The sequence below is a fragment of the Schistocerca gregaria genome, chromosome 1 (genome assembly GCF_023897955.1).
Source record: "Schistocerca gregaria isolate iqSchGreg1 chromosome 1, iqSchGreg1.2, whole genome shotgun sequence".
In the NCBI taxonomy this organism is placed as follows: domain Eukaryota; kingdom Metazoa; phylum Arthropoda; class Insecta; order Orthoptera; family Acrididae; genus Schistocerca; species Schistocerca gregaria.
The window spans coordinates 444913873-444933792 of NC_064920.1; the positions used below are offsets into that span (position 1 = coordinate 444913873).

General features: G+C 41.0%; 1 non-coding gene across 1 annotated transcript; it reads left to right on the forward strand.

The window, feature by feature from the left end:
• The first annotated feature begins 6338 nt into the window (after positions 1-6338).
• LOC126286431 (U6 spliceosomal RNA) lies at positions 6339-6445 on the forward strand. Its single transcript, XR_007551695.1, has one exon. It is a non-coding gene; the product is annotated as a U6 spliceosomal RNA (small nuclear RNA).
• Positions 6446-19920: the final 13475 nt, after the last annotated feature.

Here is a 19920-nt window from a genome sequence, read left to right on the forward strand (position 1 = left end):
TGATGCAATACGTTTTCATTCACATATACGTGCACAGATTTCAGGAAGTTACTCAGATGTTCGCTGTGACAGAACATTCATTCTTGCCTTGCGACCAGCACTTAGCTGTCATTAAAAATATGAAGAAAGAAGACAATGTATGAAAGGTAGATACAATTGAGCAAGAAAAAAATTTCCATTTACTGTCCACAATCAGATGACGTTACTGATTTTCAAACAGGTTTTAAAAAGTATTTCAAATCCCACTTAACAAAAGACAAAGACGAGGTACAAACTATTTAAGTTCTATATCCGCCACCTTAACGAAATTAGTATTGAAGTTACTGATGCCACAGCACTTCCGAATCTTGGAGCCCAACACTAATCCCATAATCCGTGGTTGTAAACCTTAGAATGAATCGATCAGAATTCAGCAAAATGAACTTGATGACATTATATATTTGTTGAAGTACTTACAACCCGGATGCTGTAAAGTTTATTAGTCACTTGTTGCAATTAATGAACCATGCAGTGAAGATGGAGAGTAAGGTGATATTACAGAAAGACCATCGTGATGAATCCTGGATGAAGAATGCAGCATTAGAGAAATGCTTTTCCCAAAATGTTTGCTCATAAAATATTGTAAGTTCGCATAATTTGTTCTTAAAATGCTCAGAGTACACGATATTTCAATTAAGTATTACTGGAATTATGATTTTAGTTCTCATTGTTTGTAATGAGGTACAATGTTCTCAGAAACTTTCATTTCTTTAAAAAAAAGAATATGTTTATTCAAAACGATTAGCGGTTATTTCAAGAACATCGCAAATTCACCAACTTTGTACACCCCTCAAGGATCAGGGATGAAATTTATAGAAGTGTTTAAATCCGTAGGTACTGATGGAACTCATATCTAATGGAGAAAGTTAAATTTCAAGAACATCGCAAATCCACCAATTTTGTACACCCCTCAAGTATCAGGGATGAAATTTATAGAAGTGTTTAAATCCGTGGGTACTGATTGAACTCATATCTAATGGAGAAAGTTAAATTTATTATGCCTTGTGCATTATGTTTGACAATATTTAATTTTTTGTTTCCCCTGAAAACTCTTTTTCAAATACGATTGTGGGCGAGGCGGGTGAGGGGGGGGGGGGGGGAGTTCTTGAAATCATGATTTCAATTGCAATTATGTGACGAAAGCACATGTCTGTAAATGTCTGGTGACCGTATAACAAGAACTTCTTCTTCTTAATTATTTACAAATTAATTCTAATTATAAATGAAACAGGGTGTATGTAAATTAGTCATTGATGTTATCAAGTATTTTTTGTCACATATTTTAAATATTTACGAAAGTACGAACCCATAGGTACTTCGAGGCATCATAGCCATTGTGTACAGAATTTGTTTGTACTCATCTTCGCCTAACACATTATACTTTACGTTTTGTACTTAACAGACATTGCACTGCAATTGTTGGTAGGCGAAGACTGGTTTAGTACAATGCGTCAAGTAATACAATGTAGGCAATTCAGTTTACATTTTCTTGCGTCTAGTGTGTGTGTGTGTGTGGGTGTGTGTCGTGGGGGGGGGGAGGGAATAAGGGGTTAATGGGTGTGTATATGTGAGTTATCTTTCACTGGAAAACCACAAAACATCTTCCAATACTACATGTGAAATTTCCGAGCTAATTAACCATCGTCGATCCATAAAACTTTCTCCTTAAGTTGCCTATCCAACTGCAGGCGACTTCTTCAAAGGCGAAGTGACGAACTATAAGCAGAATTCGAGTGAGTGCCAAATACCGGGTGATCAAAAAGACAGCATAAATTGGAAAACTGAATAAATTACGGAATAACGTAGATAGAGAGGCACAAATTGACACACATGCTTGGAATGACATGGGGTTTTATTAGAACTAAAAAAATACAAATGTTCAAAACATGTCCGACAGATGGCGCTTCGTCTGATCAGAAGAACAATAATTATCACAACAAAGTAAGACAAAGCAAAGATGATGTTCTTTACAATATGTCTACCATCTTTCCTCAACAATAGCTGTAGTCGAGGAATAATGTTGCGAACAGCACTGTAAAGCATGTCCGGAGTTATGGTGAGATATTGGCGTTGGATGTTGTCTTTCAGCATCCCTAGAGATGTCGGTCGATCACGACACACTTGCGACTTCAGGTAAGCCCAAAGCCAATAATTGTACGGACTGAGGTCTGGGGACCTGGGAGTACAAGCATGACGAAAGTGGCGGCTGAGCACACGATCATCACCAAACGATGCGCGCAACAGATCTTTCACGCGTCTAGCAATGACCTCATGTCATTCCAAGCATGTGTGTCAATTTTTAAATCTCTATCTACATTATTCCGTGGTTTATTAAGTTTTCAAATTTATACTGACTTTTTGATCACCGGTATATTAGCAGTGTAGAGGGCACCACAGTCCATCATGTGTCGTCGGCTGCTAGGTTATCTTTGGTAATGCAAACATTCTTGATAGAAAATAATCGATCGTCGTTCATACGGTGAAATTTTTAACATCCAAATTTTATCTGATTTAACACCTTGCTTTTTTCTGTTAAAATTGCCACTGTTTTATAAATCTTAGCCCCGTCAGAAATGCGCGCACAACATTGTGGTGTTTCGTGCTCCTGGCTATTGTGGAAGGATATTTGTGCACCGAAGTACGTATTACGCCATGTGTGCCAAACGACGCGTAGATCTATTGAAAGCCTCCACTGCATGACAAATAAATTATGAAATAGCTAAAACACAATCCCCTCCACATTTACTGTAAAGGACGCATAGTTAAGTGACGTGTCACAAAAACCTCATTTCAGCAGTGACACACTAGCGCAGCGCCACTCGAACTTTCACTGAGCAACGCTCAGCCGTGACACAGCCACTGCGAGATCGCTCATTAATCACGCCGCCGCCCGCACCTCAGACTGGCTCCCACTGAAGGACGCTGAGCGGCAGGACCAGTGTTCTGCCGGCAGGACGTGACTTCTGTCAACGACAGCTGTCACTACTCAAGCCACAACTAAGCCTTTCCCTCGGCGTCAAAAGAACCTAAATATTCACATATCTACAACTATATACTCGGCGTATCACTGGATAACGAAGTTACTTTTTACGATTTGCGTAATACAGCAAACCTGTTGCAACAACATTTGGCTTTGATCTGATTTCGACACGAACTATGGGTGTCTTCATCAGAAAATTCGAACATCGATGAAAATGTCAATGGTCGGATTAATGAAAGCTATTACAGTCAATAATGGATTCGAACCAACCGTAGCGGATAAAACTCTTGGAAGTAAGATCAATAATGGGATCACCACTCTTGCCACTTCTCCTAATAACCAACATAATTTAAATGTAAAAAAAAATATTTATTGGTTTTAGGACTTTTACCTTACAGGATTCAGCCGCTCCTCCAGAACAAATACAACTTCAAAGTAGCATTTTTCACTAACAATAGCTTAAAAAATAATCTTATTAATAATTTAAAACCAGTGCAACCTCCATTACAAAACTCAGGTGTCTATAAAATAAGTTGGAACATATGTTCAGCGTATTATATAAGACAAGCAATTGCTGTTAGATGTACAGAACATCTCTTAGGAAAACCGTGAGGAACAGAGGAACAGCATATCTCCTTCCTTCCACGCCTTCCATGGTTAATCGATACAAAAGGCTACATTTACGTGACAAATAATTTGTTGAACCCTTTGGATTCGACAGTAGTGAGTAATTGGTTTCCCGTCGATTTGACTGTTCGCAACTTATCGAGTGCTGCTTGCAGAACGTTGTTCGTAGTGCCATCGGGGTTGATCCAGAGCACGATGAAGGCAGGGCTGAAGCTGCTGAGCACACAAAGGGACCGAATTTGTAGTTTCCCTGCAGTAATACTTTAGAAATATTCTTACAAGTCCGTTCATGGAGGGTGCTGGGTAAAACAATTGCTTGTAGCTCTCCCAGCAAGCTCCTATTAATCTTATTACTTTGACATTTATTACTGGACCAATTTATAGTAAGCGGGGCTCAAAAATGTCATTCGTTTACACATGCATAACTTTTTGTTGAAATTGTCTGAGAAAATTTCCGCGAGATACATGATGTCTTTGCATTATTTCAAGACTGTCCATCATTTCTTTCACGCTCTTTCTTCAGCCGAGCGGGCAGGTGATTATTAGTGCGACTCCTCTTTGCGGAAGGCAGCCTGAGATGGATCCCGCACACGTCAGCAGCGATTACACTGAAGACTGTGCGTGAAATGTTTGTAAGACTGTGGCTGTGGTTATATGGCCATAACCTTTCGTTTTATCAAGGGTGACTATTCCTACCAAAATACCACGCTCTTGAAAACGGGAGTTGACAACCTCACTGTTTATAGCTCAACAACTGTAAATCCATCCACTTCAGCAATATTCGTTTTATAGAAGTCACCACATTCTCAATGTACCAGCTAGAAATCGATACTTGCCATTTGCTTTACCTATGTATGGCTGTAATGTTTCATACCTAATATGGTTACGACAAGGGATTTGTGCGAAATATCTTATTCGAGTTGTACATCATTAATATCACATTGAAAGGCTACCACATTTCATAATTTTATTTACATTGAAAGCTAGTAACGTGTCTCTATAGAAGGCTGATATCCTGTCGGTACGTGATGTGTAACACCAACAGTAAAGGCCTGTTACGCTTGCTTGTAACTCAGCAGTTTTGTTTCTGTTTCTGTAGACGACTGTCCATGAAGAGTAACTTGGAGCGTTCTGTCTGGAAAAATTCGCTAAACTAGCCATGTATTCTTAATTATAGGCTTTCTCAGTTACTGGGAAATTCTAAAGTTGCATACTGCTGTGCGATTCTTTAAAGATCAATGATAAGAACTAGACCTTCTTCTAGCTAAAATTTTTCTTAGGTCACTGAGACACGTGCTGTATTTGTTTAACAAACTACATCAGGATTGAGCACACACGATTTTCAGGTGGAATGGCGTACCCAAAAGAGTAACAAAAATAGCATCATTCACAGATCAAACACATACATTTTATTTAACAAAACATGGAGCAAAATGTGAATCGAAGAGGTGATAGTGACAAATTAATGTCAAAAATATCTTACTCGACTATTTGGAAGCTTCTACTTGAAATTTAAAATTATTTGCAGCTGTTAAGATAATGAATTTAACAAATGTAGAAGTACACAGTATTCAGAATTTTAAAAATTTTGTTTTAAATTAGTTGTAGCTTCATCAACAAATGCTATTCAACTAATTAACAAATCACTGAATGAAGTAGCTTAGTAAATGTGTTAATGATTAAAGTTAACAAAAAATGGTTCAAATGGCTCTGAGCACTATGGGACTCAACTGCTGTGGTCATTAGTCCCCTAGAACTTAGAACTACTTAAACCTAACTAACCTAAGGACATCACACACATCCATGCCCGAGGCAGGATTCGAACCTGCGACCGTAGCAGTCGCACGGTTCCGGACTGCGCGCCTAGAACCGCGAGACCACCGCGGCCGGCGATTAAAGTTAACAATATTAAATAAAATACAACAGTAGTAGAATGTTTAACGAAGTGGCTTTGTTGGCCAAGGATCCGTACGAAGCCACAGTGACGTCGAAGTCATGCAGGACGCCGGCGCAACTGCTTGGGAAACAACGGCCGGGTCCGCGCAGCAAGGCGAGTTAAAAGCCAGCCACGCCAGACAGAGCACTAACGAAATCTAAAACAAACTGAAAGTAAAGTTAGATTACACATTCACACGCTGATTAACACACAGAGCAGTACAATTTCTGGAGGAGGCCCAGAGCGGGGCATGATAGTAAGATGGCCTGGCTCAACTGACAAGGTCTAACCCTGCAAGAGGCCTTTTAAAATTTGTCAAAATTCAGGATACAATTTCATAACGTGCCAGATAGTGGTGGGCCAAAATGATAATTACAGCTTAGGGTATCTTCAGGGAACAGTTATTACTAGTAAGAAATTAGAATAATTTGGCTTTCACCTAATGGGCTTTAGATAGGGGTAAACAGTAGATCCCCAGAAGTCCACCGTAAGACCATGCTCATACTGACAAACATGAACTCACGATACAGCAAACTTTCAGAAAACTTAATCAATATGCTTACTTATACAATTAACAAGCAAACATTTCTAAATTTCCAAACTCTTAAAAATAACCAAAAATAAGGCGGTCGTTACGACTTATTCCACAATACCAACTAAACAAGCAGAATAGTATTTAAATGCAAAAAAATGGTTCAAATGGCTCTGAGAATTATGGGACTTAACTACTGGTTTGATAACCCGTGGTCTAGGGGCGTACTCGCTTCGGCGGTACATATACTAAAATAGGAACGATACAGAGAAGATTAGCATGGCCCCTGCGCAAGGATGACACGCAAAATCGTGAAGCGTTCCACATTAGCTGGCACGGTAGCTCAGCGTATTCGGTCAGAGGGTTAGTTGCCCTCTGAAATAAAAAAAAAACTGAGTCAATGGATCAATAACGAACTTCAACGGGCGTCAGGTGACGTCCGCCACGAACAATTGAAACGAACAATAACGAACACAATGAGATTACAAAAAAAAAAGAGGGGTAGCGTCTTTGATTCATAATCAAAACGTCTTCGGTCCCGGGTTCGATCCCCGCCACTGCCTAAATTTTGATAAATAATCAGAATTGGCTGCCGAAGACTTCCGGCTTAAGAAGTCAGCCTCATTCTGCCAACGGCCTTGTCAAAGAGGGCGGTGGAGCGGATAGAGGTTCAGGGCACTCTCTTGTCCTAGGGGTGGGAAATTGCCCCTAAAGGCGGAAGAATCAGCAATGATCAACGACATGAGAATTCAGAAGGCAATGGAAACCACTGCATTAAAGACACGTAACGTGTATCCACAGGACATATGGCCTATAATTGAAGAAGTGTCATAATGATCTCTCCATTGGCAAAAGATTCCGGAATAGTCCCCCATTCGGATCTCCAGGAGGGAACTGCCAAGGGGGGAGAAAAAGATTGAATAATCGACGAAAGGATGATGTTCTACGAGTCAGGGCGTGGAATGTCAGATGCGTGAACTTGGTAGGGAAACTAGAAAACCTGAAAAGGGAGATGCAAAGGCTCAATCCAGATATAGTAGGGGTCAGTGAAGTGAAGTGGAAGGAAGACAAGGATTTCTGGTCAAATGAGTATCGGGTAATATCAACAGCAGCAGAAAATGGTATAACAGGTGTAGGATTCGTTATGAATAGGAAGGTAGGGCAGAGGGTGTGTTACTGTGAACAGATCAGTGACCGGGTTGTTCTAATCAGAATCGCCAGCAGACCAACACCGACAACGATAGTTCAGGTATACATGCCGACGTCGCAAGCTGAGGATGAACAGATAGAGAAAGTGTATGAGGATATTGAAAGGGTAATGCAGTATGTAAAGGGGGACGAAAATCTAATAGTCATGGGCGACAGGAATGCAGTTGTAGGGGAAGGAGTAGAAGAAAAGGTTACAGGAGAATATGGGCTTGGGACAAGGAATGAAAGAGGAGAAAGACTAATTGAGTACTGTAACAAGTTTCAGCTACTAATAGCGAATACCCTGTTCAAGAATCACAAGAGGAGGAGGTATACTTTGAAAAGGCCGGGCGATACGGGAAGATTTCAATTAGATTACATCATGGTCAGACAGAGATTTCGAAATCAGATATTGGATTGTAATGCGTACCCAGGAGCAGATATAGACTCAGATCACAATATAGTAGTGAAGAAGAGTAAGCTGAAGTTCAAGACATTAGTCAGGAAGAATCAATACGCAAAGAAGTGGGATACGGAAGTTCTAAGGAATGACGAGATACGTTTGAAGTTCTCTAACGCTATAGATACAGCAATAAGGAATAGCGCAGTAGGCAACGCAGTTGAAGAGGAATGGACGTCTCTAAAAAGGGCCATCACAGAAGTTGGGAAGAAAAACATAGGTACAAAGAAGGTAGCTGCGAAGAAGCCATGGGTAACAGAAGAAATACTTCAGTTGATTGATGAAAGGAGGAAGTACAAACATGTTCCGGGAAAATCAGGAATACAGAAATACAAGTTGCTGAGGAATGTAATATATATAGGAAGTGCAGGGAAGCTAAGACGAAATGGCTGCAGGATAATTGTGAAGACATCGAAAAAGATATGATTGTCGGAAGGACAGACTCAGCATACAGGAAAGTCAAAACAACCTTTGGTGACATTAAAAAAAGCAACGGTGGTAACATTAAGAGTGCAACGGGAATTCCACTGTTAAATGCAGAGGAGAGACCAGATAGGTGGAAAGAATACACTGAAACCCTCTATGAGGGTGAAGATTTGTCTGATGTGATAGAAGAAGAAACAGGAGTCGATTTAGAAGAGATAGGGGATCCAGTATTAGAATCGGAATTTAAAAGAGCTTTGAAGGACTTATGGTCAAATAAGGCAGAAGGTATAGATAACATTCCATCAGAATTTCTAAAATCATTAGGGGAAGTGGCAACAAAACGACTATTCACGTTGGTGTGTAGAATATATGAGTCTGGTGACATACCATCTGACTTTCGGAAAAGTATCATCCACACAATTCCGAAGTTGGCAAGAGCTGACAAGTGCGAGAATTATCGCACAATCAGCTTAACAGCTCATGCATCGAAGCTGCTTACAAGAATAACATACAGAAGAATGGAAAAGAAAATTGAGAATGCGCTAGGTGACGATCAGTTTGGCTTTAGGAAAAGTAAAGGCACGAGAGAGGCAATTCTGACGTTACGGCTAATAATGGAAGCAAGGCTAAAGAAAAATCAAGACACGTTCATTGGATTTGTCGACCTGGAAAAAGCGTTCGACAATATTAAATGGTGCAAGCTGTTCAAGTTTCTGAAAAAAGTAGGGGTCAGCTATAGGGAGAGACGGGTCATATACAATATGTACAAAAGCCAAGAGGGAATAATAAGAGTGGACGATCAAGAACGAAGTGCTCGTATTAAGAAGGGAGTAAGACAAGGCTGTAGCCTTTCGCCCCTACTCTTCAATCTGTACATCGAGGAAGCAATGATGGAAATAAAAGAAAGGTTCAGGATTGGAATTAAAATACAAGGTGAAAGGATATCAATGATACGATTCGCTGATGACATTGCTATCCTGAGTGAAAGTGAAGAAGAATTAAATGATCTGCTGAACGGAATGAACAGCCTAATGAGTACACAGTATGGTTTTAGAGTAAATCGGAGAAAGACGAAGGTAATGAGAAGTAGTAGAAATGAGAACAGCGAGGATTGATGGTCACGAAGTCAATGAAGTTAAGGAATTCTGCTACCTAGGCAGTAAAATAACCAATGACGGACGGAGCAAGGAGGACATCAAAAGGAGACTCGCTATGGCGAAAAAGGCATTTCTATCCAAGGGAAGTCTACTAATATCAAATACCGGCCTTAATTTGAGGAAGAAATTTCTGAGGATGTACGTCTGAAGTACAGCATTGTATGGTAGAGAAATATGGACTGTGGGAAAACCGGAACAGATGAGAATCGAAGCATTTGAGATGTGGTGCTATAGACGAATGTTGAAAATTGGGTGGACTGATAAGGTAAGGAATGAGGAGGTTCTACGCAGAATCGGAGAGGAAAGGAATATGTGGAAAACACTCATAAGGAGAAGGGACAGGATGATAGGACATCTGCTAAGACATGAGGGAATGACTTCCATGATACTAGAGGGAGCTGTAGAGGGCAAAAACTGTAGAGGAAGACAGAGATTGGAATACGTCAAGCAAATAATTGAGGACCTAGGTTGCAAGTGCAACTCTGAGATGAAGAGGTTAGCACAGGAAAGGAATTCGTGGCGGGCCGCATCAAACCAGTCAGTAGACTGATGACCAAAAAAACAAAAAACTTCTGAGGTCATGAGTCCCCTAGAACTTAGAACTACTTAACATAACTAACTTAAGGACATCACACTCATCCATGCCCGAGGTCGGATTTGAACCTGCGACCGTAGCGTTCACGCGGTTCTATGTTGTAGCTCCTAGAACCGCTCGCTCAAACCGGCAGGCGCTTAATGCACAGAATCACTCGAGCATAGTAGAATTTAGAATAAGCACTGCCCTTGATCTGTTCTGGTACAACGCTTGCGACGCGTCACACAATAACTACAAAACGAAACAACTGCAAGATTCATGTAATAGGGACCGCCCGCTCGTATCTGACAGGGGACGGCCACAAATCCAAGTCTATTGCTCGTAAGCTTACTTCCCACAATCGAGAAATCTATGTGAGTCGCACGGCTCAGTCACCACAGCCAACGATTGAAAGCAAAGGCTAAACCCGATTTCTAAACCAGGGGCTCAGACGACTCTGCGACGGTATCGGATTTTTCGTTAGTCTTACTTCCATTACCAGTCGCAACGTCAGAACTGCCTCTCTGGTGCCCTTACCTTTCCTAAAGCCGAACCTTTCGTCATCTAAGATATCCTCAATTTTCTCCTCTGTTCTTCTGGATGTTACTCCTGTCAGCAACCGATAATTATCGCACTTGACGGCTGTTGCAATCTTCGAAACTGAATGGATGACATTTCTCCGAAAGCCGATGTATACCGCCAGACTCCTACATTTTACACACCAACGTGAGTAGACATTCTGTTACTAACTCCCCAAATGATTCTAGAAATTCTGATGGAACGTTGTCTACCCATACTACCTTATTCTAACTTAAGTCTTCCAAAGCTCTTTTAACCCTTTCGCGGCTACGGGCATACATGTATGCCCGGCAGTTAGAAGACCAGACGGCTACGGGCGTAGATGTATGCCCAGCCGGCGGGAAGTCCAGGCGGCTACGGGCATACATCTACGCCCGGCAGGCGGGAATACCAGACGGCTAATGGCATACATATACGCCCGGGCTCGGGAACAGGTAAACGTTCACAATAGAGCGGCTGCTGGCTGTTGTCCACTTTTCAGACAACACTTTCATTGTCTGGTCTTCTTTGTAAAGTGAGAAAGCACTTTAGTTTTCCCCTCCCCTGCACACTTTCTGCTTACGAGTCTAACAATCGGCCAGTCCGTTTTTCGCTTCTGGTGAGACGACAGCGTTCGCGTGTGTAGACTTTGCCATGTCGGGACACAGTTTATCGGACAAGGAAATCATGGATATCCTCATGAATAGCAGTGACGAAGATTGTAGTGATACTTCGGAGCTTTCTTCCGATGAAGAGTTGGATGCTCCTGGACTTATTGCTGAATCCTCGGTATCACGAACAGAAGATTCTTCCTCTGAAGACGGAAAAGAAGATAGAGTAAGTGAAACTTCGTCAGGAAAAAGAAAGTATGACTGGACGGAGAATCATCCTGTGACGAAACGACACCGTTTTGTGAACACATTTAGCGGGTTAAAGGTGGACTTCGAAGAGTCAGCAAGTCATTCAGATTTCTTTTTGTACTTCATGTCCATGGAATTTGTTTCTGCCATTTGTACACAGATCAATAATTATTATAAATTTATTACTGAAAAAATGACGACAGTGCCCAGTAGATTAGCACGCTGGAAGCATATAGAGCCATCAGAATTTTATTGTTTCCTAGCATGTTCTCTGCTTATGTCTAGAAGTAAAAAGTTAGAAGTGAATGAATATTGGTCGACAGATTCTTTGCTTCAGACACCAATATTTTCTAACATAATGGCCAGGGACCGGTACAAATTGATTCTGCGTTTATTGCACTTCTGTGACAATTCCACCGCGTCTCAAGATATTCTTGTAAAGATACGTCTCATTGTAGGTCACACAAGAAATAAATTCCGCGAGGCAGTAGTACCCTTTGAAAACCTAGTGATCGACGAAAGTTTGCTACTTTTCAAGGGAAGGCTCCGATTCAAGCAGTACATACCAAATAAACGTAGTCGTTTTGGCATTAAAATTTTCGTCCTTTGTGACGTAGAAACGAATTATATTCTGGATTATATTATCTACACTGGTGCTGCCACGGAAATAGAATCTGGAAATTCTGATTGGGGAAAATCAGGCGATGTTGTTGTGAGTTTGTTATTGCCATACCTCAACAAAGGTCATACCATTTATTTGGACAATTGGTACTCGAGCCCAGAATTATTTCTATGGCTCCACAAAAAATGTACAAACGCCGTCGGAACAGTACGAAAAAACAGGAAACATCTACCACCGTTACCAGACAAGCTGAAAAAAGGGGAAGTACAGTTCAAATCTTGTGGAACATTAATGGCACTAAAATGGATGGACAAGAAAGAAGTGTGGATGCTTTCGACCGTAAATGGACCAGAGTTTGTGGAGACACAGAAGAAAGAACATAGAACAGGCCAAAACAAATTGAAACCCACCTGTGTCGTCAGCTATAATAAGTCAATGGGTGCAGTGGATAAGACAGACATGCTATTATCTTCTGTACAGTGCATCCGAAAGACACTGAAGTGGTACAAGAAAGTATTCTTTCATTTGACTGACTTGTGTGTGCTGAACGCAAAAACTGTTTTTGAAATACAAAAGCAACAGAAGATACCACTAGCGAAATACCACTTGGAGCTAATCCGTCAATTGCTTGACAGATTTCATAGTCAAACGTGTAAAAGTGCGATCCCACGGACAACCAAAGAAGAAAGCCCTTTCCGACTGCAGAATAAAGAGGGACATTATCCAGGGTTCCTCGTAGCAACGGAGAAAAAGGAGATTCCCCAGAGACGCTGTGTAGTATGCACTGCTCATTCACAACGAAAAATGACACGCATAAGATGCAAAAAGTGCGATGTGGCTCTCTGCATGGTGCCATGTTTCGAAAATTACCACACGCTAAAGAAATATTAGCACGTTTTAGTAACTTTGTACGTTTCAAATAGATAAAAGTAAAAAATAAAAAAATAAAAATAAAAAGCAGATGATGATGATGAGTCCCATACTCCGTTTACCGAGCGTAGGGGAGCGACGCGGGAGACCCGCGCCGCCATACTAGGCAAGGTCCTAGTGGAGGTGGTTTGCCATTGCCTTCCTCCGACCGTAATGGGGATGATTGATGATGATGATGAAGACGACACAAACACCCAGTCATCACGAGGCAGGTGAAAAATCCCTGACCCCGCCGGGAATCGAACCCGGGACCCCGTGCTCGGGAAGCGAGAACGCTACCGCGAGACCACGAGCTGCGGACAAAAAAAAGCAGATAAAAGTAAAAAAAATGGTTTTTAACTCAGCCAGCGGCAGTCCAAAGCCTGCGTCGAAAATGAGGATGGGAAACCATTAAAGTAAACCGTACTGAACGTGACGGGCTGAAAAAGAAGACAGCGAGCTAGAAGAAGGTAGGCGTTTACTATCCAATTTCTTACTGTGGAGAATCGACTTTAGGTTTTAATTACAAACGAAGGCAAGGGCCTATCGCAAAATGAGTTATGCAGATATATTCCTTGTTTAACTTTTAGTCCGATTGCATGACAAAATTAGGTTTTAAATTTCTGTAATTATTATCTATTTAAGACCGTAGTAAGAATATTGTTCGAGATTTGGGCGTTTTCGCTACGCACAACTCTATTTAAAACTATATATCTTGAAGTACATTCATGTGATGATAGTGGAATTTTAATATGTTTTAGGCACATACATCGACGGTGTAAATCTCTAGTTAGAGGATTTTGGAATTACTATTAAAAAAGTTCCTATCATTTTTCTAAACCAACCATTTTTCAGCCCATAATAAACATATAACTGAAAGTGTTGGCTATTTTCGAAGCTCTCTTTCGTTGTTATCAGAAACTATAACCAAAGTGACCATACAGAGTATAGTGTTTTTTTAAGGCGCTGCTGAACAGTGGTTCTGTGCACGCGGCAACACGCGGGAAGCCTGCGGCGGCCGTAGCCTGCAGCGGCCACAGGGCTGCGACAGCCGCCGCCGGCCAGGCGCGCAGTGCGCTCGTCCCTGTCACCCGACCAGGCAGGCAGGACGCTCAGCCTTCCAGCCGCGAAAGGGTTAAAATGAGATTCTAATCTGGATGCCCTATCTCTTCTATATCGCCTACTGTTTCTTCTGCTATCACGTCGCCAGACATGTTCTTCACCTCACACAGACCCTCTCACTGTACTTTTTCCGCTTATCCCCTCTCTCCTCAGCATTTTTCAGTGGAATTCACATTGTACTCTTAATGTTCCACCCTTGCTTTTTATTTCACCAAAGGTTGTTTTGACTTTTCTATATGCTGAGTCAGTCCTACTGATAATCATTTCTTTTCCGATTTCGTCACATTTTTCATGGAGCCATTTAGTATGGGCCTCCCAGTACCTCCTACTTATTTCATTCCTCAGCGACTTGTATTTCTATACTTAATTACCACGAAGATTTTTGTAGTTCCTTCTTTCATCGAACAAATGAAGTATTTCTTCGGTTGCCCTTGGTTTCTTCACAGTTATATTGTCTTTTCAACTGAGTTGCCTATCGAGCTATTCCTATCGCAATATCTATAGCCCTAGATAACGTTAAGCGTGTCTCATCATTCCGTAGTACTTCCGTATCCCACTTCCTTGTGCAATAATTCTTCCTGTCTAGTCTCTCAAACCTCAGCCTACTCTTCATCAGGACCAAACTGTGATCTCAGTCTATTTCGGCTCCTTCTGCTCCTTGGTACGTCTTACAACTGAGTATATGATTTTGGAATCTCTGACTGTTCAATGATGTAATCTAACTGAAATCTTTCCCTATCTCCTGGGCTTTCTCAAGTATACCTCCTCGACGTGTGATTCTTGAACACAGTATTTGCTGTTACTAGCTGAAATTATTGCGGAACTCAAATAGTCTGTCTACTGTCTCATTCTCATTTCTTTCGCTCCTTCGCTTGCAGCTGTATTCAAGTCCCCTGATGTGTATTAGATTCCCATCTCCCTTTCCATACTGAATTACCCGTCCAATATCTTCATATACTTTCTCTATCTCTTCATCTTCGGCTTGCGACGTCGGGGTGTATACCTGAGCTATAGTTGTCGAGGTTAGTTCGCTCTCAGTTCTGATCAGAACAACCCTATCACTAAACTGTTCACAGTAATTAACTCTCTGCCCTAACGTCCTATTCATTTCGAATCCTACACCCATTATCCCACTTTCTGCTGCTGTTGAAACTATCCTACATTCATACAATGCTTGTCTTCTTTCTGTTTCACTACCACTATATATGGATCGAGCCTTTGCATTTCTCTTTTCAGATTTTCTGGCGTCCCTACCACTTCAAAGTTCTGGCATGCCATGCCCACAACTCGTAGAACGTTGTATTTTCGTTGGTAAATCAACCTTTTCTCTCATGGTCACGTCCCCTCCCAGAGTCCGAATGGGGGACTGGTCCGAAATCTTTTACTAATCGAGAAATTATAATGATAGTTTTGCAATTACAGGCCACATGTCCTATGAATGCGCATTATGTGTAAGTAATACAGTGGATTCCATTGCCTTTAGCATCCTCATGCTGTTGACCATTGCTGATTCTTTCTCCTTGTAGGGGCAGTTCCCATCCCAGGAGCAAGAGAGTGTCGTTAAACTCTCGCCGCTCCTCCACCTCCTTTGACAAGGCCGTTGGCTGAGTGATGGTGATCTCTTATGCCGGAAGTCTTCGCCCACCACTGCTGGTGATTTTTATTCAAAACTGAAGCAGTGGTGGGGCTCGATCCCGTGACCGGGGACGCTTTGATTACTAATCAAAGACGATACCTTTCTCTCCAAAATTGAAAGAAATCTAATCTACTCCTACTTTGCACTGCCCCTTTAACTCCACCATAAAAGAGAAATGAACTATCCCTCTGCAGGGGTTGCCCCTAATGTCCCCAAAAATTCTCTCTGAAAATCTGTTCCACAGCTCTATAATTTGTTTTTTGTTTTATTTTTATTTATGTGTGTATTTATTTTATGTAATTACATGATTCTAATTAGTAATTGTGTACAAATGAAAATGTTATTAAACAGAATGTTACAATAAAAATGTGATTCAAATTATACAGTAAAATAGCTCTGTATATTGATTGCGCTATTTCAGCGAAAGGCATTTCTGTTCAAGAAATGGTGCCACTGGAGTTTCGTTGTCGACCAATCCATGATGCATTGATAATGCCACTATCAATGCAACGTTCTTGGAATCAACTCACCGCTTTCCTTCGTCACTGCTTGCAGTTCAGATCATTCCGTCTTCATTGAGATGCTGCGCCCTACGTTACACTTAGCCCAGCACTCTTGAAGTAGCGTAGCGTGGGGCAGGGGTTAATAATGCTGTTTAAATAACATGCTAAGAGCGTACGTTATCCCTCTGTGCGCGCAAGAGTGATGAGAGCGTTTGCATGTACCAACAGTAACCAAGTTCCACTTTCTTCCTTTCGTCGAAGATGTAATTGATCGTCTTTCCCTTGAACCGTGTAAGCGCATGATATTTGGCGAGGGGAAACTAAAAGTCATCCGGACACAGAAGAGATCGACGCTCAATCACGTCAGGTGGAACACGCAGGTAACAAGCTAAGATAGTTTGTGCCAGTCGCTAAACGCCTGACGACGACACGCACGTGAAGCGATGTTCATCAGTATTCATGAGGGGACAACAGGGGTGAAGTGGGGAGACTGTTAATCCAATAGCATATTTTTTTATTGGTGACTTGATGACACATTGCACGCACGGTGGTTAAAAGAAAGTGATGGTATATCGTTTTTCACACACGTGACCAATCAGCAGTTGGGTAGGGGAGCGAGGCGCTTGTTGTAACGGGGGTAAGTAGTAACAGGCTCTTTTCACTAGGATTTTAAACTTTATTAGCGTATTTTTTTGACTCGATTTGACCTAAAAACCGCGCCGCATCATGTTGCCACAGCCAGTGTCCCGTCGGCCGGCGCAGTGAGCGGAAGTGTGCACGCGCTTCACTTTTGCCAGGTAATATAAAATTGTACTGTCGTAACATTTTGGTTTGCGTTATTATTATCGACTAATTGCAAACTTTATATATCTTATTTACATTCTAATTTAAGTATCTCTAATAATGAGTAGCAGTTTTGCAGATTGCTAAATTGTTTAAATACTTATCATGATAAATGTTAAAAATCATACCATGGGATTGTTGTAACAAAATCCCGGGGCTTTTTGTAACGTGTTACAACATGCCCCACGTTATGAAGTAGATACCTAATTTTTCCTCCTTTCTTCTAGAATGAGGTTGTATGAAAGAAAGTCAGAGCGGGCAACACAAAGCCTAGAAGTGTACGAGTTAGCGGCAGATGAAGCTGTAGAAAAAAAATGCAGTATTCGGAAACCTAGTCAGACTTTCGGGTTATGTCACGTCTCTCTTTAGAGATACATAAAGATAAAGAAGAATAATGAATGTTTAAACCTAGACAAGTATTTGCTGCAGAAGAAGAGGGTAAGGTGGCTTCTAATCTTCTCCAGTGCGCCAAAATATATTTTGGATTACTTCCTATAGAAGCAAGGAAACTAGCTTACCAATGCGGTGTGCAGCTTAATGCTAAAAACGTTCCTCCTTCTTGGCATCAAAATAACATGGCTGGTACTGACTGGTTCCAAAATTATATGCGCAGAAATCCACAGTTATCTTCAAGGACACCAGAAGCGACGTCTTAAGTCGAGCGACGTCGTTCAATAAGACTAACGTTGATTCAATCTTTGCAATATATCAACGACCTCTCCAAAATATGTTCAGTGCTTCTAGAATATGGAACATTGATGAAACAGGGGTCACAAAGGTTCTAAAATCTAAGTAAATAGTAACTGCTCGTGGCCAAAAGCAAACTGGGACTATCACATCGGCAGAGAGGGGAACTCTTGTAACACTTGCTTGTGCCTCTAACGCTGCGGGTAATTTTATTCCACCAATGTTCGTTTTTCCTAGGCTCAAATATTCTGAAATATTTGTTCGTGCTGGACCTCCAAATTGCATTGGAGCTGGTAATTCCTCTCGATGGATGACCGAAAAAGAATTTATAATTTTTATGGATGATTTTATCAAACACGTCAAACCCACCAAGAAAGAGCCAGTTCTGTTGCTACTTGATAACCATAGCTCACACGTGAATATTGGAGTTGTTGAAAAAGCCAAAGAAAATAATGTCATCATGTTATCGTTTCTCCCACACTGCTCCCACAATTTGCAACTTTTAGACTTAGGAGTGTAGGGCCCTTTCAAAAATTTCATAAATAGGGCACAGACCGCATGGATGCACAACAATCCGGGGAAAACGATGCAGGACATCCCAGGTATTGTGAAAGAGTCGTTACTGATTGCCTTAAGCCGTGCTAATATTATGAGTGGATGTAAAGCTTCTGGTGTGTGGCCTATGAATGCTGATATTTTCCAAGACTCCGACTTTGCGCCATCTTATGTTACTGATCGTACAGATCCTACACAAGAGCCAGATGTCGTAAATGTCACAGAAAATTTATTACTTAATCTGGAAAATCCAGAACTATTAGATTCTGCCCCTGAATTAGATATCAGCACCACGGAAATTATAAGCCAAATCGAACCTGCGAACGAACCAAGTCCGAGTTGCTCCAGTCTAAAAAATCTTTTTCGTCATCAAAGATTAGACCTCTACCAAAGGCACCACCAAGAAAAACTAATACAAATAGCAGACGCAAAAGAAAATCTGCAGTATTGACGGACACTATTGAAATAGAAGCTTTACAAAAGGATTATGAGGAAAAGGTGAAGAAAAAACAGAAAAAAGATGACAAAATTACAGGAAAAGGTAAAGGAAAGGGGAAAGAGAAAGGCAAAGGCAAATCAACAAAACATAAAACCAGAGTGGACAGAACTGAAAAAAAGATTTTATGTTCACATTCAGAATCTGAATCAGAAGAGTGGTATTGTCTGGTATGCGGTGACGCTTACACAGATTCAAATAAAGAAGATTGGGTCGAGTGTTGTATTTGTAAGATGTGGGCACATGTAGAATGTTTTACAGGAGACACTATATCTTTTATTTTTATTAATTGTAGCTCAGATGAAGACTGAATTTAATTATAAGCCCACCAAATGTTGATTCGTATATAAGTGCAATACTTTCTTACATATATATTAAAAAGAGATAATTACGAAGCATACCTTAGATATAAATAATTTAATTACTTTCTGTGATTGAAAATTGCCATGATGATTATAAGTAGTGTTTCACTAAATAAAACTGTTATATACTTAATTTTTAGGTGTTGATTACTTAAAAAGTGTATTTAAGTTGATTCTTGATAAGAATTACACAATACCTACTTTAGAAATATGTCAATTTTGTTAACCATAAACAAAGAATAAATGATTAGAGGTACTAATGTCTTCTTTTTTTTTGTCGTTACCACTTGCCCCGGTGGACGTTACAACTTGCACGAGGTAAGATGTAACACCGCCCTTGTTCTATCAAATAATTGATTGTTATGTATAATATTTGTGGTGTTATTTTTAATTGATGTGGTAGTGGAAGAGATACAGCATCCATCCATCTTTATTTAGTATCTATTTCATGAATGGATCTCAAGATATATTAGTTTTCATGAAAACTGTTACAACAAGCCCCTCGCTCCCCTACTTGGTTTCAATCACATTACGCGGAACAGCCAGCAGAAGGGTGGTGTGAAAATCTTTCGCCTTCGGCGGGCGCGTTGTGGGGCGATCCGAAGCCACAAAGCTGTATTCCAGGATGAATGTCGATATATGGGACGGCTGTGACGCCCACCGACGTCGGCTTGACGTGAGACCCCGTCATCAGGACGTCCGATAGACGACTCGTGAAGGAAGGGTGTTGACTGGCCCATCGTTTTCACATAATGCTCATCTATAGGGCGGCTGCCCGTGCTCGGATATTAACCAGACCTAGCCATCTATTGCGTAGGGGGAGGTTGAGAGTGTCATAACGTACTTTA